Below are 25728 nucleotides of genomic sequence, written 5' to 3'. Positions count from 1 at the left end.
ACCACAAGATTTCATATTTCAATACACATCCCATACATAGAGATAAAAATCATTCATATGGTGAACACCTGGTAACCGACATTAACAAGATGCATATATAAGAATATCCCCATCATTCCGGGACACCCTTCGGATATGATATAAATTTCGAAGTACTAAAGCATCCGGTACTTTGGATGGGGTTTGTTAGGCCCAATAGATCTATCTTTAGGATTCGCGTCAATTAGGGTGTCTGTTCCCTAATTCTTAGATTACCAGACTTAATAAAAAGGGGCATATTCGATTTCGATAATTCAACCATAGAATGTAGTTTCACGTACTTGTGTCTATTTTGTAAATCATTTATAAAACCTGCATGTATTCTCATCCCAAAAATATTAGATTTTAAAAGTGGGACTATAACTCACTTTCACAGATTTTTACTTCGTCGGGAAGTAAGACTTGGCCACTGGTTGATTCACGAACCTATAACAATATATACATATATATCAAAGTATGTTCAAAATATATTTACAACACTTTTAATATATTTTGATGTTTTAAGTTTATTAAGTCAGCTGTCCTCGTTAGTAACCTACAACTAGTTGTCCACAGTTAGATGTACAGAAATAAATCGATAAATATTATCTTGAATCAATCCACGACCCAGTGTATACGTATCTCAGTATTGATCACAACTCAAACTATATATATTTTGGAATCAACCTCAACCCTGTATAGCTAACTCCAACATTCACATATAGAGTGTCTATGGTTGTTCCGAAATATATATAGATGTGTCGACATGATAGGTCGAAACATTGTATACGTGTCTATGGTATCTCAAGATTACATAATATATAATACAAGTTGATTAAGTTATGGTTGGAATAGATTTGTTACCAATTTTCACGTAGCTAAAATGAGAAAAATTATCCAATCTTGTTTTACCCATAACTTCTTCATTTTAAATCCGTTTTGAGTGAATCAAATTGCTATGGTTTCATATTGAACTCTATTTTATGAATCTAAACAAAAAAAGTATAGATTTCTAGTCGGAAAAATAAGTTACAAGTCGTTTTTGTAAAGGTAGTCATTTCAGTCGAAAGAACGACGTCTAGATGACCATTTTAGAAAACATACTTCCACTTTGAGTTTAACCATAATTTTTGGATATAGTTTCATGTTCATAATAAAAATCATTTTCTCAGAATAACAACTTTTAAATCAAAGTTTATCATAGTTTTTAATTAACTAACCCAAAACAGCCCGCGGTGTTACTACGACGGCGTAAATCCGGTTTTACGGTGTTTTTCGTGTTTCCAGGTTTTAAATCATTAAGTTAGCATATCATATAGATATAGAACATGTGTTTAGTTGATTTTAAAAGTCAAGTTAGAAGGATTAACTTTTGTTTGCGAACAAGTTTAGAATTAACTAAACTATGTTCTAGTGATTACAAGTTTAAACCTTCGAATAAGATAGCTTTATATGTATGAATCGAATGATGTTATGAACATCATTACTACCTTAAGTTCCTTGGATGAACCTACTGGAAAAGAGAAAAATGGATCTAGCTTCAATGGATCCTTGGATGGCTCAAAGTTCTTGAAGCAAAATCATGACACGAAAACAAGTTCAAGTAAGATCATCACTTGAAATAAGATTGTTATAGTTATAGAAATTGAACCAAAGTTTGAATATGATTATTACCTTGTATTAGAATGATAACCTACTGTAAGAAACAAAGATTTCTTGAGGTTGGATGATCACCTTACAAGATTGGAAGTGAGCTAGCAAACTTGAAAGTATTCTTGATTTTATGAAACTAGAACTTTTGGAATTTATGAAGAACACTTAGAACTTGAAGATAGAACTTGAGAGAGTTCAATTAGATGAAGAAAATTGAAGAATGAAAGTGTTTGTAGGTGTTTTTGGTCGTTGGTGTATGGATTAGATATAAAGGATATGTAATTTTGTTTTCATGTAAATAAGTCATGAATGATTACTCATATTTTTGTAATCTTATGAGATATTTCATGCTAGTTGCCAAATGATGGTTCCCACATGTGTTAGGTGACTCACATGGGCTGCTAAGAGCTGATCATTGGAGTGTATATACCAATAGTACATACATCTAAAAGCTGTGTATTGTACGAGTACGAATACGGGTGCATACGAGTAGAATTGTTGATGAAACTGAACGAGGATGTAATTGTAAGAATTTTTGTTAAGTAGAAGTATTTTGATAAGTGTATTGAAGTCTTTCAAAAGTGTATAAATACATATTAAAACACTACATGTATATACATTTTAACTGAGTCGTTAAGTCATCGTTAGTCGTTACATGTAAGTGTTGTTTTGAAACCTTTAGGTTAACGATCTTGTTAAATGTTGTTAACCCAATGTTTATAATATCAAAAGAGATTTTAAATTATTATATTATCATGATATTATAATGTACGAATATCTCTTAATATGATATATATACATTAAATGTCGTTACAACGATAAACGTTACATATATGTCTCGTTTCAAAATCATTAAGTTAGTAGTCTTGTTTTTACATATGTAGTTCATTGTTAATATAATTAATGATATGTTTACTTATCATAATATCATGTTAACTATATATATAACCATATATATGTCATCATATAGTTTTTTTTTTACAAGTTTTAACGTTCGTGAATCACCGGTCAACTTGGGTGGTCAATTGTCTATATGAAACCTATTTCAATTAATCAAGTCTTAACAAGTTTGATTGCTTAACATGTTGGAAACATTTAATCATGTAAACATCAATCTCAATTAATGTATATAAACATAGAAAAGTTCGGGTCACTACAGTTAACCCATCTCATGTGCGTCCCACGTGAGGGTATTTATGTACTTTTCACCTTGTTGTCCTATTAATACCCTCACCTACTCATGTTTTCCCCCAATTCAACTCAGATGCTCTATAAACCCTAATTCCATATTAAAAAAAACCTTCGATACAATTTTCAATCAACAATGGTGTTCTGCAATTGTGGCAAGAGAGCGGTTATTCGTAAGGCGAAAACTATTAAAAATCCTGGTCGTCGATATTATTCATGTCCTACACTGGTAATATTTTTATTTATTTTTTGTATAATTTAAAGGGTTAAAACTTTGTGTAATGTTATACACCTAATTGAATCGAATTCGTGGTTAGTTTTCTGACTGCAGGTCGTTCATTTGGGTGGATCCACCGATTAACAGTACAGAGGTAATAAGACCCAATGAATTATTGGAAGAACTATTGGAAGATGAACAAGTAAATTCAAGAAAGTGGAAGATTATGTTTTTTGTGATCCTCTTTATCCTCATTATCGTTTGGGTTAATTGATTTCAATGAATGAATGAAAGAATGAAATCTCTGTTGTAATAGTTTTGGTTAATAAGAACCAATGTTTTTTGTATGAACTAATGAATGAATGAAAGATCTGTTGTACATTACTAATTTCTTAGTTGATTCATTTATATGTACATTACTCCATGTTACACACAGAGTATTACAAACTGGAATGTGAAATGTTACAAACTGGAAACACACAAAATAACAAACACATTATGTTGAAACAAGAGTACATGATACCACAGTCACAAAATACCTAAATATAGTTCCAAATACAGACATAAATTACATACCATCAGGATTAAAGTACCAGTTCAAAAGACAACAACACAATAACATCACAATTAAAGTACCAGTACACCCAATAACATTACAAAGTTTAAAAGACAACACAATAACTTGCTTTAACTTCAATTCTTTGACTTCTTCTTGCTTGTTCCACTGGTTGAAGCATTTCTGGTCCTCTTCTTGCTTGTTCCACTAGTTCCCCCATTTGAACACCCTCTTTTGTTGTGGCCATACTCTTTGCAATTTGAACATTGCATGATAATCCCTTTTTTAGACAACCTTCCATCTGTGCTAATGTTGTCTTTCTCTTCTAACCCTTTCCTTCTATTTTTCTTTGGCCTACCTGCTCTTGCTATTTTCTTTGGTGGCATTAGGGTATAAGGAACATTAGACTTGGGCCACATAGATCTACCATTAACAGGGTTTATGGTAAATGTATATGTATTTTTCCAAGTGTCCATCCTATAAACTGGGTGAACCCAATGCTCTGGTGCACCTACTTCATCTGGTGGACCAACTTGATCATCATTTGCATTTAAGTTGTAAAGTGCAGCAACAACATGTTTGCAAGGAATACCAGTAATCTCCCACTTCCTACAAGCACACTCTTTGTTCCCAAAATCAACAGCAACTTGTTCACCATGAGGACCATTCACTTGGTATTGCTGACTACCACTCCAAAGCACAGTTAACTTACTTGCTTCCTTCTTAATGACTTCAAATTGTTTGGTTGCATAAGGAGTTAACAGTTGATCATTGTTTTTGCACTTACCCAACACATTAACTATCCTCTTCATCAAATACTCTCTCACATACTCTAATGCAGTTATAATTGGTTTATCCCTAGCATCAACCAACCATCTATTCAACACCTCACACATGTTGTTCAACAAAATATCTGTGACTGCTCTACCTACATATATCAATTAACATATTTATTGTACAGATAAACTTGAAATTGCTATTATAAACACACAGAATAACAAACTGGAAACACACAGAATTAATTGTAAACCTGTGAAATGGCTTCTAGCCCATTGCCTTGGTGGAATATCTGCTAAAAATTTATAGCAGTCCTTGTTGAACTCTTTCAGGGCTGACATTGCTCTTTCAAACTCTGGCACAGTTGTTGCTGTAGCACATGACCACAAGTGATTTTTGTATGCTTTTCCATTCCATTTTTTCTTCATGTTCTCTTGAATGTGTCTTAGGCAAAAACGATGCTCAGCAACTGGAAACACTTTTTCAACTGCATTTATCAGACCCTATCACACAAAACATAAGTAACAAACATAACATAAGCAAACAAATAAAATCTAAGTAACTACATAGTTGCAGGCATGTTATTTGTGTAAAAAAGACTTACTTTTTGCCTATCACTCATGAAGGTGAAGTTAGATAGTTCATTTAACTCTAAATCTGCAGCTAACAGCTCAAGAAACCATGTCCATGAGTTGGTAGTTTCTTGCTCAACAATTGCATAGGCAACAGGATAAATCCCATTGTTGGAGTCAAGTCCAACAGCTGTCAACATCTGACCTGTAGCAGGTTCCTTCATGAATGCCCCATCAACACCAATAAAATCTCTACCAATTGATTTAAATCCCCTTTTCAGTACACTCAAACATATGTAGATTCTTTTAAAGACCCTTGTCTTTGACCTTAAGTTACCAGGTTCAACATCAAGCTTAATAGTAGATCCAGGATAGCATCTTAACAGTTCTTCAACATAATCTCTTAAAACAGTATACTGCTCAGCATAATCTCCTTGTATCTTTTTTTGTGCTTCTTTTAATGCCCTAAAAGCCTTCATTCTATGCACCCTCACTTCTAACTCAGATTCAAATCTAGCTTTAACAGCTTTGATTGGGATCTTTGGATTGGTTGCTAAATCATTAACCAATGTTGTAGAAAGGTATTTGTATGTACACTGTTTGATGTACCTTGAGGTCAAGCATTTATGTTTATCTTTAAGTGATCTTACAACCCATGTTTCAGATTTAGAGTTTTTAGAAACATACATTTTCCATTTGCACAGTAGATCTTTTGCATTCACTCTTTTTCTATCTTTCTTTTTGTCCTTATCTGATAAAGCATTTATTCCTTCTTTTGTGGTCCCCTTTTTCCCAGATTTCACATGCTTAGCACTTTTACCAAACTCACACTTTTGTCCCCCAACTAATTGACCATCTTTGAAAACTCCAATTGAACCTTCACAGCCAACTTGGATTCTAGTTTTGTCATTTTTTATCAATACTAAATTTCTTCTAGTTTCTATTGCATGCAACTCAATATATCTCTTTACCTCTTCTGCAGTTCCAAACTCTTGCCCAAGATAGAACACAGTTGTCTTAAAATCTTTACCATGTATCTCTTGTTCTTTCAATTCTTTAAGTTTCTTCTTCCTAATATCATCCTCAGACCCAGAATCAAGGTCATCATTGTTCAACATAACTGGTTCATCACCTTCAAAGTTGTTACCCTCACTATCATTTTGTAAACCAGAACCCACAAACTCCACATCTTTATCAATGCAAAAATTAAAGGTTTCCATATCAACCTCAACATCCTCAATATTATGTTTATCAACTACAAAATCATCATCTTCACTATCACTTTCAGATTCATCATTGGCATCTTCATCATTGGCATCTTCATCATTGGCATCTTCAATATTATCATGTGGTTCAGATTCATCCTGTTGGATATCTTGACCATCATTGGCAGCTTCACTATGTGTTTCAAATTCATTTTGTTGGAATTCATCAACAACAACACTAGGTGTTTTTCCTTGACTATCATTTAATACTTGACTCTCATCTAATACTTGACTCTCATTGTACTCTAATAGCAGCTTCTTTGGATTCAATGCAGGCTTTTTGGTTGGTTTTTCAATCTTAGTTGGTCTAGTTTCTTCATCTACAATCTCTTCTAACACAAAATTAACCCTAGCTGTAGGACTCCTAAATGGGTTTACTTTGGGTTTCAACCCATGTTCAGTGAATATACTAATTATCTTAAATTCCATTGCATACTTGGATAATAGTCTTATATCATCATCACATCCTAACGGTTCTAAACCATAATCCAGATCATAATTAGGCTTTAAAAAGTGAAAAAGCATGACTTCATGACCATTGTAACCCAAATCCTGAATAATATCAGCAAGTTCGTGATATGAAAAGAAATCAGTGTCAAGGGCATCGACGTAGGTTACCTTGCCATCCAAATATCTTCTTCCAGGTGCATCAGTAAAATGACCACCATGATTCAACTGTATTGAAAATAATGTAGAGGTATGTTCTGCATAACATAGAATTTAGGTTAAAATTGGCGTATTTTATACAACAATGTTAGTATTAATAATCAAATTATGGAGAAATGCTTACCATAGAGCTCCTTAAGATTGTAAGTTACATCGTCATCGCGAATCTGGTAGAACTTAGTAATGTTGGGTTGCATGGTTGAATTGATTCAGATTAGGTTTAAGAAAAGTGAACGAATTGGGGGTGATTTAGGAGGGAAAATGGGTATCTGGTAGAATTGGGGGAAAACGAGAGTAGGTGAGATATTAATGGGACAACAAGGTGAAAAGTACATAAATACCCTCACGTGGGACGCACATGAGGTGGGTTAACGGATCAAGTGGACGGCTAGTAGACAGAAGGATGACGGGTGGTACGTTTTAAAAGGATAGTGACGACCTAAGTAAAAAAAAAAGATTAAGGACGACCTGTGTGATTTAGGTACAAGTTCAAGGACGACCGAAGTAATTTTGTCTTAAATAAAGTGTAAGTAAACTAGATACATTGTATCTAGTCACATTGGTTTAAACAATCTTACACTCTACCTCACATGAGAAAGAGAAAAAGCATGCTTGCTTTTATTTAACTCATACATGCAACTAGTAGAATGCGCATTCCATCATATCTCATAACTTACTCTCTCATCTTTTCTCTCAACTTCAAATAACCAAAATATTTGAGATCCAAATTGGGGTTCGGTTTTGATGATCTTAGAAGGAAGAAGAAAAGATCCATTAAGAGAAGGGGTAGATCGAGCAAGGTTGGAACTTTGGGTGTCTACCGTTTAGAGGAACTCTCTTTTGGGTTCATCGCAAGGATCTCCAAGAAAGAACTACAAAGGTTGTAATCTAGTCTTTCTCTTGTTAGATTTATATTTTGTTTGCTAAAAGTTTTGTACATGGGTTCTTGGAAGAGTATGATTTTGTAATGTTTTGAAAATGCTTCCGTTCGCTTTGTGTTTGTATCATACTCCAACAGTGGTATCCGAGCCATCTTATACAAGTTTTAGCAAACTTTTCTTGTGATATTTATTTTTTATGGATGTGTTGTGCATGATTCGTGGACATGATTATGCATAACAAACATGCAAAACATATATCAATATTTATGTTTCCTAAATGCTAATTTGAATCTTGGATTTTGGCAAAATGTTAAATGGGTTAATCTTTTCTTAAAAGTTTTTTTCAGCAAAGACAGTCTACCTTTGGTGGACTGTTTCGAGGTACAAAACTCAGTATATTCGTATAAGACTAATTGCGTTTGAAAGCTAACTGAAAAAACTTAAATTTGAAAAAAAAATTCGTTGAAAACGGATTAGAAATAAGTAAGATATGACCATTTAAAGTTGGATGTTGAATCTGCCAAAATCATTTTGAAAATTGAAAAAGTAACTTGCATGTTCACTAAAAGAGATTCAAATTTTGAGAAAATAAAGTACACAAATTAATTTCATGTTTTACATGAAATAAGCAAATGGAATTTGTTTATCGTGGACTTTTGAATGCAAATCTGCAACATGTTTTAATTCACTTAATATGTTTGTTTGAATGGTTTTGGCATAAAAAACATACTTACAAAATATGAAGTGGGTTTACATACATATGTTATTTAAACAAGGATTGATTATTATAAGTGCCATTAAGTGTTGTTTAAATCAATCCTTATCAAAACATGTTACATGAAAATGGACGGTTGGCACTCCATTTGTTATACGTGGTTGTTGTATGTATTCGGTAGTATTTGCCTCTATTCGACCCTTGTGTAATGTTTGATTGTGTTGTTTAATTTATTATTATTCGGGATGAATGTAATATTTTATTAACCGGTTTGCATGTCGTATTCTATTTTCCATATTGTATTTGTAATAGCATAGAAAATAGAATAGTTCTTTTGTAAATGTATACAAAGATAGTGCAACCAAGATTGGAATCACGAAGATGATGTTCACAAGGCGGCCCATCCGATCATATAATGGAGATGACGGTTTTAGTGGGAGCCTATTCTCACACAAGGTTTATGTCCCCAGTTGACTTAGTTTTTCTGTACGTTGGCTCACCGGAAGAACGCATAGGATTTGAGGCATACTACCGATATTGCGTATTATGATTATTATTATCTGTTTATGCCATGCTAGCTAGAAAATTGTTTTAAAACAAAGGACAATAATCATATAAAACGGTTTGGTTAAAATTGGTTTAACAAACGCATCACGCAATACTAAATTAGCAAATGTTTTAAAATGGTATAAAACTACTATTGCTAAAAGAAAACAAAAACCCGTTTTAAATGTAAACTTTACGCTATCTATGAGTAGTTGATATCGCTCCATTTATATATGTTTTATCTCGCGATATCTACCTCACTTTGTTCGGTTTTTGACTATCTTGGAGCCTATTTTGTGTGCTATTGAGCTAATTGGTAAATTGGGGGGCTAAGGACTTGATTTGGTGTAAAATTGACCAAATCTTGGACAAAAGTGGCTAAGGAATTGGAAAGTGTAAAATCAGCTCAAAAAGTGCCGCTCCTCAACTAAGAGCGCCGTTCCTGTGGAGCAAAAGCGTCGCACCTACTGAAAAAGTGACGTTCTTATGCACATTTAAGCTCCATTCTTCATCAGTGAGCAAAAGCGCCGTTCTTAAAGCTAAAAGCGCCGCTCCTATCCAGCCAAAAGCGTCGCTCCTAAAACAAAAGCGTCGCCCCTAATCTGAGCCAAAAGCGGCGTTCCTGACCAAAAGCGTCGCTCCTCACTTAAGCCAAAAGCGCCGCTCCTGAGCCATAAGCGGCGCTCCTGTCGCTGTTTCAGCCCAGATTTTCAGCACTATAAAAGGAACGAGATTAGGTCATTTTTCATATCCATCTTTAGAGAGCAGCTGTCTTAGGTCCAAATTTCACATACAAACCCTAATTTCATCATCCATTGGTGTTAAGGGTGGATTCAAGGAAGCTAGCTCAAGATCCATCATTGTTTAGCTTAGATCTTCATCTTCTTTACATTTTGGGTTGTAATCTTTACTTTACTTTACATAATTTGCATTGATTACTTGTAATAACTTGAAGACGATGATTGTTTATGTTTCTTTGCTTATTACTAGTTTGATTTTAGCCATGATTGGCTAAATCTCTTATGTTTGCTTATCTATGAATCTCTAATGCTAGTGTTTGCCCTAAATCAATTGAATATTGTTGTTTGAATAAATTACATGATCATGTGTTGTTGAGTTAGCTAAAGATCCATTGCTATGAGTTTGTTTTAGGCTTGACTTTGATTACATATGTTGAGTAGCTCACTTAGTGATTTGAGAAGTGAATCAATATGTGCTTCAACACCTTTGGTGATCTAGAAAACTAGCTTAGGAATTGAAAGTGATTATGTTCTTGATCTAGGTTGGTTTTCATTTGGCCTCTAGTCAACATAGTAGTGTCGATTATCTTAAGTGATTTCGATAGTTGGGGGTTTTAAGTGATTTCAACCCAAGCTCAATCTCAATGACCAAATCATGCTTAACTCGATCTTAGGATACAATGCTTATGTGAATTCGCGGAGTTTTATTTGATTTGAGGTTTGGAAGTGATTCTAAACATTTAATAGTTCAACAACTAATGCGATAGCAATTTGGGAAAAACGGGGCAATCCAAGCATAGAGAGGATTAGATAAGTGAACACTTCTTAGTTAATTTGATTTAAGTCTTAATACTTCGTTACTTGTTTCTTGCTTCTAGTTTTCTAGTTAAGTTTTAGTTTGTTTAAATGCGCAAGATTTAGTTGTTAGTTAATATCAATCAAAACCCCCAATCAAACAAACCCTAGGACAATTGATAGTTTCAAATATCCGACTTACACCGCTCTCGTGCGACGAACTTGATAAGAATACTTACATTGAAGTGGTAGTATAACCGGGTTCTAAGTGCTCGTTAGTTGTGTGTGCTTATTTGTAGTGTTTGAATCATATATAAATTTTGAGGGTAAAAGATGTATAGTTGCATAAACACACCGACATCATACTTTCTTGGCGCCGCTTCCGGGGAGCGGTTAGCCTAGTTAGGTATTTGGTTTAAACTTTTGATTGTTCGATCCTTTCGTAGGGGTTTACCCTTACGAAAGTTACTTTTCGCATTTTATATATTATTTTTGTTTGTAAAACCGCTTGTGTTTGTGTTATGATTGAAGGATAGGTGCCTTTGGTGTATGAAAACAAGGTCTCACAAGGATCAAGAGTTCACACATCCATTCTCTGATCCGAAAAAACACGTGCATGGGGTTTATAATCGTAGAGAAGCACGGGTATTAAGAGAAAATTTCAAAGCTTTACTATTTTGTTTAGAAGACATGGATCCTAACGGTCAACCGATTTTTAATGAAGAGGGTAATCCAATCAACCATGGTCCACTGGTTGTTCAAGAGTTATTGAATGATCCAAACGATACACCAATGTGGAATGCTAGATTGGTAGCACCAACAATGATAGCACCGGTTATTACAAAACCACCAATTGAAGCGGATAATTGGAAGATCGAGGGTAACTTTTTCACGTTAATCAAGGATACATACTTTCATGGGTTGATAGATGAGAATCCGTTCGAACACATTTAACACTTTAATAATCTTTGTGATATTTACAAAACCAAAAATGTCACCGATGATGCTTTTAAGTTAAGGGCATTCCCCTTCACACTTCAAGGAGACGCAAAAGCTTGGATGCGAAGTTTGCCATCCGATTCCATAATGTCTTTTCAAGAATTAACAAATGAGTTTATCAATCACTTCTTCACATCGTCAAAAGTAGAGCGACTTAGAATGGAGATTAATGGGTTCACCCAACGGTGTGACGAGAGTTTGTATGATGCGTGGGTACGATTCAAAAAGCTACTAAGAGGTTGCCCACCGCACGGTTTGAGGAAGAAGGAGTACATCAATACATTTTACCGGGGTACTAATGCTTTGACGAAGCAATATCTTAATTCTTCATCCAGTGGGGTATTTATGTATAAATCACCAAAAGCGGCCGAAATCTTATTAGAAGACATCTCGATTAATATATGAATGGGCACCTTCACCACGAGATTTGACAAGGAAAAGTGTAGCATAAATCGAGAGTGATAATGGGCAAGTGACGCTTGCAAGCTTGAACAATCAATTTCAAACATTTGGGAAAGAGTTGAAAATAATTCAACAAATGGTAGTCGCAATGCAAGTAGGTTGTCAACGATGAGAGGGTCCACATCTCATAAAGAATTGTCCTCAAATTACTCAATGGAATCATGTTGATCTAGATGACATTCCCATGAATTCGGATGCTCATGTTAACTACGTGAGTAATCAAAACTATCAATGGGGAGGAACATCAAACCAAATCTACTACAATCCTAATCAAAAACAAGTGTCATTCAACAACCAAACCAATACACCACCCGGATTCACAAACCAAAACCGAAACCAAGGTTACAACAACAACTATAACCAAAACCGAAACAACAACTTTCAATACCAAAACCAACAACCTTGCAACAACAATCTTATAACAACCAAGCCAATTCGAATTATCAAAACAACCAAGGTTATAGTCAACCACAAAATAACCAAGGTTACAATCAACAACCTCAATAAAACATTCAACAATCCTAACCTTCGAAGAGTTTGGAAGAAATCATGCAAAACAATATCAAGAAGGTAGAATCAATCGAAGCTTTTCTAATAAAAGAGAACGAGCTCTTGAAGCAACAAATACGAAACCAACAAGCCTCATTTCAAAACCTTGAAAGTGCCGTTGGAAGACTTTCAAATCAAGTTGTCGAAAGACCACAAAGAACTTTACCTTCAAACACACAAGTTAACCCGATTAACAATTACAACAATAACCGCCAACACACTCAAAACCATCAAAACAACAACACAAGAGTGATTCTTATCGAAGGCACCAACCAAAACCCTAATTACCCAAACCAAAACAAAAATGTCAACGCCTTAACCACTCGAAGCGGTTTAACCACTCAAGGGATTGAAGATCCCCATCCACAACCCTTTATAGCCCATGAACCACTACCAAGTTTTGTTGAAGAGGAAATCGGGGTTAGTAAAGAGAAGGGTAAAGAAAAGGTCAACTCAACTGAGGGTACGGGTAATGATGAATCGGGTAAGAAAAAGGGTGATGAGTCTTCAAAGATTACGAGGCTGGTGCCATATCCAAAAGATTTAAAGAAGGACAAGTTGGCGGTTCAATATAAAAAGTTTCAAGAAATGATGAAAAATGTCTCGGTTAACTTGCCGATAACCGATGTGCTTAAAGGAATGCCAAACTACGGTCGGTTCATCAAGGAGCTAATATCTCAAAGGGGTAAATATCATGACGAAACATCTTTCTTTATTGAAGAGGAATGCAAAAAGATTCTTGCATCAAGGCCAAGGATTCCTAAGAAGTTAAGAGATCCAGGAAAATTTATTTTCCCTTGTAAGTTCGGTGAATCGAAAGTGTTCAATGCACTAGCCGACTTGGGGCAAGCATTAACCTAATGCCCCATTCACTTTACGAGAGACTTGGTCTTGGACCTCTTAAACCAACTCGAATTAGGATAGGATTGGCCAAGCATTCGTTTGATACCGCTATTGGCATCGCCGAGGACATCTTGGTTAGCATTGACACCTTGGTGTTCCCGGTTGATTTTGTTATCATGGAGATGAAGGAGAACCTTGAAGTCCCCTTCATCTTAGGTAGACCATTTTTGGCGACCGCCGACACCATCATCTTAGTTCAACGCAACCAACTCAACATTGGAGTTGGTGAAGAGCGTGTGACCATCAATATCCGGGAAGCTATGAAGCAACCAAGTAACACCAATGATGATGAGTGCTATGCTTTTGACCACATTGATCTTTATGTGCATAACGAACTTAAAGAGCTTTTAAAGGTTGATACCTCGGGGTTCAATCAAACTTGTGATCATGAAATTGTGGATTTTGAGGCCGACTTTAAGGAATTGATGAATATTAATGTTGATGAATTTGAAAGTGAAAATGAGACCATTCGGGAAGAGTCATTTGAGTCAATCCCTCATGAAGATAGATTTCGAATCAAATCTTCATGGGAGGAGCCTCCCACTCTTGAGCTTAAAGAGCTCCCTGAACATCTTGAGTATGCTTATCTTAAGGATGAAAACCAACTTCCGGTGATTATTTCTTCAAAACTCACCCAAGACCAAAAGACCCAACTTGTCTCACTACTTAAGTCTCACCATAAAGCCATAGCATGGAAGACCACGTATCCCGGGGTTTAATCCATCATATTGCACGCACAAGATCCTCATGGAGGAGAACTATAAATCAATTTTCTAACAACAACGAAGACTTAATCCAAACATGAAGGAGGTTGTCAAAAAGGAAGTGATCAAACTATTGGACGCGGGTCTTATTTACCCAATTTCTGACTCACCATGGGTGAGTCCCGTCCAAGTGGTACCCAAAAAGGGTGGGAACACGGTGATCTTAAACGACCAAAATGAGCTTGTCCCGACCCGAACCATCAGGGGATGGCTTGTATGCATAGATTATAGGCGTCTAGACGATGCCACATGAAAAGACTATTTCCCACTCCCTTACATCGATCAAATGATCGAACGTCTAGTCGAGAGAGAGTTCTATTGCTTTCTTGATGGGTTTTCGAGTTACTTTCAAATCCCAATAGACCCCGAAGATCAAGATAAAACGACCTTTACATGCCCATATGGCACATTTGCTTATCGGAGAATGCCTTTCGGGTTATGCAATGCCCCGGGGACATTCCAAAGATGCATGCTTGCTATCTTTTTCGATATGGTCGAGGATACTATGGAGGTTTTCATAGATTAATTTTAGGTTTTTGGTGACTCTTTCGATCCTTGTCTTAAAAATCTTGATAAAATGTTAACTCGTTGTGAAAATGCAAATTTGGTTCTTAATTAGGAAAATGTCACTTCATGGTCAACGAGGGGGTAGTTTTGGGACACAAAATTTCTAAGGCGGGAATTGAGGTTGACAAGGCTAAAATTAGCGTGATAAAGGACTTACCTAGACCATCAAATGTGAAAGAAATCTGAAGTTTTCTTGGGCACGCGGGATTTTATCGCCAGTTCATAAAAGATTTTTCAAAAATCGCCCGCCTTATGATCAAATTGTTAGAAAAGGACTAACCTTTCTTGTTTGATGATGAATGCATTGAGGCATTCAACTTATTGAAAGAAAATCTAATTAACCCACCTATTCTTATCTCTCCCGATTGGGACAAAGATTTTGAATTGATGTGCGATGCGAGCGATTATGCACTAGGTGCGGTTCTTGGTCAAAGAGTTGACCAACACTTTAGGCCGATTTACTATGCAAGCAAAACCCTAAATAGGCCTCAATTGAACTACACCACTATCGAGAAGGAGCTTCTCGCGGTAGTATTCGCTTTTGATAAGTTTCGGTCTTATCTTGTACTCTCAAAGACAACCGTCTACACTGATCATTCCTCGTTAAAGTAGCCTTTTCAAAAGTAAGACGCGAAACATCGTTTGATTCGTTGGGTGTTACTTTTGCAAGAGTTTGACATAGAAATTAGGGATAAAAAGGGAGCCGAGAATGTGGCAGCCGGCCATTTGTCAAGGTTAGACAATCCCGGACTTCAACCCTTAGATGAGTCCAAATTCGGGATACTTTCCTGGATGAACATTTAATGAGAATTGACCTATTCGATGAAGTCCCTTGGTTTGCCGACTATGCAAACTACTTGGCGTCAAATGTTTTACGAAAAGGCTTGTCTTACCAACAAAAGAAAAAGTTTTTCAACGATTTACGGTATTACTTTTGGGATGAACCCACACTTGTTCTGCATTGGAGTGGTTCAAGTGATTAGGAGATGCATTTATAAGCAAGAGGCCTGAGATATTTTAAGAAGTTGTCATAGTGGGCCCACGGGAGGCCATTTTCGTCCGAATCACACCGCAAAAAAGGTGTTCGATTTCGGGTTCTATTGGCCTACTATTTTTAAGGACGCACATGAGTTAGTTAAGTGATGCGACTCTTGCCAAAGGTCGGGATCCATCTCCAAGAGAGATGAGATGCCCCAAACCGGCATTCAAATATCCAAGGTATTCGACGTATGGGGTTTAAATTTCATGGGTCCATTCCCGAGGTCAAATAAGTGTGTTTATATCTTGGTGGCAGTAGACTATGTTTCAAAATGGGCCGAGGTCAAAGCATTACCAACCAATGATGCGAGAGTAGTTATTAAGTTTTTAAAAGGGTTGTTTGCTAGGTTTGGTGCGCCGAAGGCGTTAATCTCGGATCGAGGGATGCATTTTTCTAATAGTCTTATGGAGAGAGTCATGGAAAAATATGGTGTAAACCATCGTTTTTCGACCCCTTACCATCCCCAAACTAGTGGTCAAGTCGAGAATACAAATCATGCTTTGAAGAGGATTTTGGAAAAAACGGTTAGTAATAACCCTAAAATTTGGTCAACCAAGCTACATGAAGCATTATGGGCATTTAAAACTGCTTACAAGACACCTATAAGTACCACACCATTTCTTCTAGTATATGGGAAGGCATGCCACATCCCGGTTGAGGTAGAACACAAGGCATTTTGGGCAATTAAGGAGATAAACCTAGATCTAGAAAGAGCTAAGGAAAAAAGGGTGACGCAATTATACGAATTAGAGGATCTTAGGTTAGAGGCATATGATAACTCTTTGGTATACAAAGTGAAAACTAAGCGTTGGCACGATGCCCGACTCAAAGGTCCTAAAGAATTTTACCCAAATGACAAGGTCTTAGTTTCTAACTCCCGCTTTAAGTTCTCACCCGGTAAGTTGAAGTCTAGATGGACAGGTCCATACATTGTTAAGAGAGCATATCCTACGGGTTATGTAGAGTTATATGGGAATGGGAACACTTTCAAGGTTAACGGTAATAGATTGAAGGTTTATAGGGATGACATCAATGCTATTGAGCTTGATGACATCAAGTTCTACCCAAAATAACACCTTTGCTCTAAAACGGGTCAAGTGATAGACCCGTGATCAAAACAATCACGTTTGTGTATACTTGTGCATTTGAAATTGCATTTCATTTAGACTTGTATGATATTATGTTTTTATAGGTTGCATTTGCATGTAGTTGCATTTCATGCATTTGGGTAATTTGGAAAAACTGCAAAAAATAGCTTTTGAATGATTTTGAAACTGGAAAACTGCACCAGGTACAAAAGCAGCACTTTTGTCCTAGGAGCGGCGCTTTTGGGCGTTCAAGAGCGGCGCTTCTGTTTCAACAGCGACGCTTTAACCTGTGATTTTGGATTAGAATTGGACAGTAGCCAAAAACGGCACTTTTCCTTTCAGAAGTGGCGCTTTTGTTTTCTCAAGAGCGACGCTTTTATTTGAAAAGCGGCGCTTTTACCTCCTCAGGAACGGCGCTCCTATTACAAGTGCGGCGCTCCTGGACCTGGGTTGTCAAGTTTTAAATACGACTCAAACACTTCATTTTTCACACCCACTTCATTTATTCTCCCATATTGCGACCAAAGCTCAGCAACTTTGACACCTAACTTCAAATTAACATCTTTTGTGAAGATTTCTTGCATTTTCATCATCATATAACATGAGTAATGTAAGATTCATGCTTCATTTACACTTTCTTCAATTATTTGCATGATTCTTGCTATTTTCTTGTTTCTTCTTATTTCTAGATCTTTAAACAATTGATGATGTTTATGCTAAATTGGTGATAAATCCTTGTTATTATCGTGATTCCTAACATGATTTGCATGCTTCATTTGGAAATTTACACCTTGAATTTTTAGGTTCTTCCCAATTTAGGGGTTTTCAAAGATGTTGTTTAATCGAGAATGTAATGATACAATTGGTCATTTTATGCTTATATGTTATGTCTAGATAAAAAAGAAACAAACTTTCATGCTTGTATTCGATTAAATTGAATTTAGGGTTCTTGATTCTTTGACTTTTGATTAAGTTTGACCAATTGGGGTGTGATTGCAATTGAACCTTGCTTGTTGATGATTATACTTGTTGGTTTGGCTAATTGCTATACTAAAATGCGTGCTCCTAGTTTTTAGTTTAATTTGACTTTCGACTTTGAATAGAGTTGACTTTTTGCTATTAGGCCATATTGTTCATGATTTCATGTTGTGAAGCCTTTGTCCTGGAATTAAATGTAGGGGGCATGTTGCCCCACCATTGTTTGCATGCGTTATATTTGATTGATGCTAACATCATGGAAACGTTTTTGCGTGTATTGTTTGTTAAGTCTATTTCAGGGACGTGGTACAGGAGAAGGATATGTATGCTCCACCGATGCTCATGAGTGGTTGCAAGTGCTTTTACCGGATGAAACAATTCAAGATCAAGTGATTAATAGGCTTCACATGCCGGTGTGTCCGGCTAAGTACATCAATTGGACTGACTTTGAAATGGCGGGGTTAGGTCATCAGATTAGGGAAACGTTCACGGTTGAAGAGGGTAATAAGGTTACGTGCCCATTGGAGTTCCTCCTTTACATGAAAGAAAGTGTCTACAATTGTTAACCCGTGAGTTCTTAGCAACTCTTAGGGTTGATTTCAAGGCCGCCTCTCCATGGATCCGCAACTATCTCAGATTCAGGCTAGGGGGTGCAGAATGGCAAATGAGCATGAGCCAATTCATGGCATGCCTAGGTCTCTACACAGATTCTGAATTTCACCAATGAGTTGGAGGAGATGCCAATGGAGCAGTTGGGTTATCATGAGTGCATTTGGAGGCGCGTCTAGATATCAAGCCAACACTCTATAGGTTATTTGGTAATCGATCTTCATCATGGTTTGTGAATAATTTATCTTATGATTTGGCATGTAACTTAACCTAATTTGGTAATTGTGTGTGTGAAACTTGGAATTCTCGATTCGGTGTGAGGTAGTAGACTTGCAGTGCTACTCTCACACATGATCATCTCTATGTTTGTAATAATTTGACAATGGGCGTGTGTGGATATTCTTGTGGTTGCGTGTATTTTCTTGCTTGTTGTGGTTCTTAGTGGCAGGATACACCTTATTGATGATTGATCCAAGCCTGGCATTAAGTTCAGGCGTCAAGCTCATCAACTTGCATTCTTTGGTGATTACGTTTCTCGAATGGTGACAACAAAGATCGTTTGATCTTAGCCGGTTTTTACTTTATTTTCTCTCAACTTTTCGATTTCAGAATGTCCCTCATTTTCACTTATTCTATCATTTTAATGCAATGAGGGCATTGCATACACTAAATGTAGGGGGGAGAGTTAAAATATCGGGCCATTTTGAACTTTTTCGGGTAAACGTATCACACATTCTACAAAGTTTCAAGCTTGCATTGTCGAATAAGTTTTGGAACAAGTTTTTAACCATTACATTAATTCATATCATAAACACTAAAATGGTTAAAACTTGTAAAATTTTCATAATTTTTGGGAAAAGTAAAGTCTTTTCCTTGTTTCTAAAACTTAAGGAAGTAAAGTCTTCCTTTTGTTTCATTCTTGAATTTCACCAAGTGAAAGCAAAGTCTTTCACTTTTCATATGATTTCGTGCGAAAATGATAAAATTTTGAGAAAAATCAAACTTATGCTTGAAAGTTAAAGTCTTTCATGCATGTGCACCAAAACCAAGTGTTTAAAGATTCATGCTTTAATACTTCCGGATGAATCGAGTCCATCCATTGTAGGGTGTCAAGTCTCTCGAATTTCATTTTACTTGGTGTGGGAGACTTCCTAATCCACACCATTTCATATTGACATTGGTTGTCTCATTATTTCACGATGTTTCAACCGATGTATCATACCGTGGGAAGAGGAGCCATCGAGCTTCACCGTGTGCTATCTTCTTGATGAAGAGCAATCGCTTCGTGCTAGTGTTGCTAGACAACACACGCCATGGCCAAAAACTATAGCACACTTGTTCAATCAATTATGGAAAGGTAGTACCTACTTCCTACCTTTTCTCAACATAAGCATAAAAGCTTGTTATGTGGGAAGTAGATGAGTGAATAAAAGCTTCGAGCTTTGACACTCCCGGGAGAGTCAAGTCCTCCCATTGTCTCATTTTGGAAGTCAAGTCTTCCAAACTTAGAAGTAAAGTCTTCCAAGTTGTGTGTGTTCCAAGCTTAGGAGTAAAGTCTCCCAAGTCAAGCTCGATCATTTGAAAGAGATTTAAAGTCTTCCTTGTGCTTCAAAAATTTGGAATTGTTGGACTCTCTTATTTAGCCACGTGGGGCCCTAATTCCACGAACCTCCGTCAATGCTTTCGACCTACTATGAGAGAAACCATCGAGTTGTGATAGAAAGCTTGATGAGTACCGGTCATCCCGAGCCCGGGGTGACCAATAAAGGTGGGGTACCCAGTCCCTTACTGTCACGACCCTACTTTTTCTGTTATCTTTTACCGTTTACTATTTAACATTCGTTAGTTGATATTCGTGCCACGTCATTTCTATGACTTATATTATTATTTTTGTAATAATATATTCTTTATTATGTGTTATATGAATATAAGTATCCGTATTTAAAATTGTACGTTTCTACACGTCGTGGATTTCTATCCGGCGAATCATTTCAGTTTTCAAACCAACGATTAGACTTTTGAGATTTTTGAATCCCAATTATTTTAAATATGATATTTTTATATCATATGTATATATATAGTGTTATATATTTTATTTGTCGTGTGTGCGTTATCTCTCCGAATATTTAATCGCGTAACGGCGTTTTTGCGTTTCGGGCTTCGTTCGGGCGTTCGGGACAAAAGCTATTAGACGTTTAATAAAATTGGGCCAAAATGGCCCACTCCTTATGAGGATTTCGGTCGAAAACCCCTTAGATGGGGGGAGTTGCTTTTGACTTTTCATTTAGCCTTATTCCATTTTCCATTTCATTTTACACTTATCCCTTTTCTATCTAGACCTAAATACTCTCTTCCTTTCTTTTTTTATTTTCTTGGCCGTCCCCCATCAACATCATATCATCATCCTCTTCATTCAATCAAGAGCATGGATCATAGGGCTTTTAGTATAATTGGATTGCTCTCGTTCTCCTCTACGCGTTCATGTCATTCAATCCATGATTAGGGTATAAAACCTAACCCTAGCTTTTTCAATTTTAATTATTTTTACTGATTCTTACAAGTATGATGATGTTATAGTACTTGTGTATGATTGTATTGTTGTTATTATGCGTAGAAATGCTCGATTTACTATGTTTTCGGTATGATTAAAAGCAGACAGCAGCTATTTGTTTAAAATCAGTAAAATTGACAGATTTTTTTGGTTAAATAAAGTGTTTAGATGAGCTCCTCTCATCAATACAATAATTTTAGGCTTCAAATTCATGTTGTTTTGAGTTTCAGATCAAAAGTTATGCTCGATTTAGGGTTTTGATGAAATTAAAATGTAAAAACGAATTTGATCAGTTGGGGTCCGACTTTTTTTTACCATATTTGGAGGCTCTAGGGTGTACTAGTAGGTTAGGATTGATGATTGGATGAACATTCATGTTCGGGTCATCGAAATCCGAGCCACGGTACACCCGGAATGGCTAAAACAAGATTTTGAACGGATTAATGGTTTAGGTTGGTTCATGGCTGTTCTTCATGACTCATGAATTGACCTTAGGGTGCTCTTGAGTGCACTAATGTGTAGGGTTGTTTGGTTAGACGAAATATATATAGAATTCATCGAAAACCGACACCCGGGGCTCAAGTTATGACCCGACGAACGTTTAATTAAACTTATGGTTATAAAATTTGAACTTATGATATAAATAATGATTTTCATTATTATTGAATTACTTATGATATAAAAGTAATTATTCTAATTTAAGACTTATGATATATATATTTATTATATCATTTATTAATTACATTTGATTTAATTAAACTTATGATTAATAATACATTTATTATTAATGAAAAATACTTATGATAAGTATTAAACTTATGTTATGGGATTACATTAAGACTTGTACTAGTAATAAAGATTAATTAATTATTTAATTATTATAAGGCTTAGTTATCATTTAATTATAATTTAATTATTAAATACTTATGGTTTTGTAATTATAATTAAATACTTATGATATGATTAATAATTCATTATTAATTAATAATACTTATGATATGATTAATAATTCATTATTACTTGATAATACTTATAACATGATTTAAAATCTATTATTAATTAATAATACTTATATTATGATTAATACTTAATTAATTAATTAAATACTTATGTTATATTAATTATATCATTTAAACTTATGTTAACTTTAATAATTCAATTTAATTTAATTAAACTTATGATATGACATGATTATACATATATGACATTAAATAACATTATAACTTATATTATTAACATAATTTATACTTTAAAATTTAAGGTTGACTAAGTTTAACCAAGGTTGACTTTTGAGTTGACTTCGGTTGACTTTGACTTTCAGTTGACTTTTGTTGACTTTTCAAATTAAGAAAACTTTCCTAAGTTAGAAACTTTCTAAAAATAGTAACTTTTTAAATATGGAAACTTTCTAAAAATGGAAACTTTCCTAAAATAGAAACTTTCAAAAAATAAAAACTTTCCAAAAATGAAACCTGCTAAAAATAGAAACTTTCTAAAAATAGAAAGTACATGTTATACGCTGTCCTGATCATACCGAAACATACTGAGTGTTGTTCTATGCCTATTTGCCACAAGTACTATATCTATCATACTAAGACTTGACCTAAGTTTGTTATTTATATCGACCTGCTTTATTTATAGGTCGGCGTTGTGATCATTCTTGATCACTTTATCTTTTGCTTTCGCATTACTGTGTTGTTGCTTCATTTACGTTAAGGTGAGTTATAGTCCCATTTTTATATTTTAAATATATTTGGATGTGAATACATGCATTTTTTTTCATATTGGACACAAGTGGAAGTTGGTTTAAATTATTCATTGTGAGTCAAACGAAAATATTCCCTAATCTGGTAATTTTAATCACTGGTTTCTACTGGTGAACGCAAATCATATGGATAGATCTATCGGGCCTGACAGCCCCATTTTGTGCTAGTCGAGCTAGCATTTACAGACGAAATGTATTAGTACTTCGTATTTTAGATGATACACCTGTTCAGTGTATATTTATGGTTTTGTTAAGGGTATGGAATTGTTAAGTGATTACCAGGTGGCTCACGGGTTAATGAAATAATGTTTTATATGTTTTCGAGCATATAATTTTTGTGGTCCAAAATGAGTTTTTATGTTTTCAAACATAAATTTTTATGGTTTAATTTAAATATTGTTTGCAATATTAAACCTATAATTCACTCAACATTTTTGTTGACAGTTTACTCGCATGTTTTATTCTCAGGTTCATGATTGATTGCTTCCGCTGTGCTTAGAGAGTCTGCATATTTTTGATGGCAGCTTTTGTTAAACATTAACTTGTATTCTATTTTATTATATTAAATTGTGGGTGTTTGTTGACTTTGTCTTGATCAACTTTTGGTTAAGTATTTATGTATGGTTTTTCTAAACTTACATATTTTGGTAGGTTTCCTTTATAGAAAATTATTTTTAAATAAAGAATTCAAGGTTATTTATTAAATTCATTTAGAGTTATGATCAAGATGTGGGACCAAGATAACGATGGTCGTCAAGTGTACTTTTACGGGTCGTTAAACTTACCTTTGGCATACCCACCTTAACCTTATACTTGGAATTGACGACCATTTTTGGAATTGACGAAAAATAGGTGTTTTGGGGGCATGGAGGTGGAAGAGGGATAGTCATCGCGAGTTGATAAGGTGAGCATTCTTTTTGAAAGCGTATTGTTTGCACAATGTATTTCATGATCGGTGGTGATGTGTACGACATTCATGGCCCTTATTCATTTTTGGGTGCATTTTACATCTTTTGAGTACACCTTGAGCCGTTTGAGTAGATTTGTGTTAGATTATGATTGATTTGGAGATTTGATATGATTGATTAGTTTGATGAGTTTATGGCTATCCCGTGAATCCTACATATTGGGTCAAGGTCAAGGAGGTCTAGTTCGTGTTTGTAAGAATTTGATACTTATTGATTGGTGTTTGATGACCTTCTCGTAGATGAAGTTGACTTTGGCCGGGGGCATGATTGGTTCGGGTAGACTTAGGCTTGAATTATGTTTGTGTTAGTATTTAAGGATTAAAGATTTGAAGCTTGCTTTGAGCTTGTGCTAGTGAAGAGATTGTTTGAGCTTGTTTTGAGCTTGTGTTAGTAGAAGAAGAGGATTTTTGTGCTTGGTCCTAAGCAAGTGCAAGTCTTTGGAGAACATTCTAGCCATCAAGTGCATATTCATGGAAGGTATTAAGTTGTACCCAAACTTCTTGCGCTTTGGCATTGATCACTTATTTGTTCTCTATCTCCAAAGCTTGTTTTGTCGATTGTTTGCTTGAGGACAAGAAAGATTCAAATGTAGGGGGTTTGATATCGCTCCATTTATATATGTTTTATCTCGCGATATCTACCTCACTTTGTTCAGTTTTTGACTATCTTGGAGACTATTTTGTGTGCTATTGAGGTAATTGGTAAATTGGGGGCTAAGGACTTGATTTGGTGTAAAATTGACTAAATCTTGGGCAAAAGTGGCTAAGAAATTAGAAAGTGCAGAATCAGCTCAAAAAGTGCAGCTCCTCAACTAAGAGCGCCGCTCCTGTGGAGCAAAATCGCCACACCTACTGATAAAGCGATGTTCTTATGCACATTTAAGCTCCATTCTTCATCAGTGAGCAAAAGTGCCGTTCTTAAACCTAAAAGCGCCGCTCCTATCCAGCCAAAAGCGTCACTCCTACAATAAAAGCGTCGCCCCTAATCTGAGCCAAAAGCAGCGTTCCTGACCAAAAGCGTCACTCCTCACTTAAGCCAAAAGCACAGCTCCTGAGCCAAAAGCGGCGCTCCTGTCGCTGTTTCAGCACAGATTTTCAGCACTATAAAAGGAACGAAATTAGGTCATTTTTCATATTCATCTTTAGAGAGCAGCTGTCTTAGGTCCAAATTTCACATACAAACCCTAATTTCATCATCCATTGGTGTTAAGGTCGGATTTAAGGAAGCTAGCTCAAGATCCATCATTGTTTAGCTTAGATCTTCATCTTCTTTAGATTTTGGGTTGTAATCTTCACTTCACTTTACATACATTGCATTGATTACTTGTAATAACTTGAAGATGATGATTGTTTATGTTTCTTTGCTTATTACTAGTTTGATTTTAGCCATGATTGGATAAATCTCTTGTGTTTGCTTATCTATGAATCTCTAATGTTAGTGTTTGCCCCAAATTAGTTGAATATTGTTGTTTGAATGAATTACATGATCATGTGTTGTTAAGTTAGCTAAAGATCCATTACTATGAGTTTGTTTTAGGCTTGACTTTGATTACATATGTTGAGTAGCTCTCTTAGTGATTTGAGAAGTGAATCAATATGTGCTTCAACACCTTTGGTGATCTAGACAACTAGCTTAGGAATTGCAAGTGATTACATTCCTGATCTAGTTTGGGTTTCAATTGGCCTCTAGTCAACATAGTAGTGCCAATTATCTTAAGTGATTTCGATAGTTGGGGGTTTTAAGTGATTTTAACTCAAGCTCAATCTCAATGACCAAATCATGCTTAATTCGATCTTAGGATACAATGCTTATGTGAATTCGCGGAGTGTTATTTGATTTGAGGTTTGGAAGTGATTCTAAACATTTAATAGTTCAACAACTAATGCGATAGCAATTT

General features: G+C 35.5%; 1 non-coding gene across 1 annotated transcript; it reads right to left on the bottom strand.

The window, feature by feature from the left end:
* Positions 1-11738: 11738 nt before the first annotated feature.
* Positions 11739-11845, bottom strand: LOC139874056 (small nucleolar RNA R71). The gene has a single exon (XR_011767759.1). It is a non-coding gene; the product is annotated as a small nucleolar RNA R71 (small nucleolar RNA).
* Between the last annotated feature and the right edge of the window lie 13883 nt (positions 11846-25728).

Source organism: Rutidosis leptorrhynchoides, chromosome 10 (assembly GCF_046630445.1).
Source record: "Rutidosis leptorrhynchoides isolate AG116_Rl617_1_P2 chromosome 10, CSIRO_AGI_Rlap_v1, whole genome shotgun sequence".
NCBI lineage: Eukaryota > Viridiplantae > Streptophyta > Magnoliopsida > Asterales > Asteraceae > Rutidosis > Rutidosis leptorrhynchoides.
This window is presented reverse-complemented; position numbering and strand designations above follow the sequence as displayed.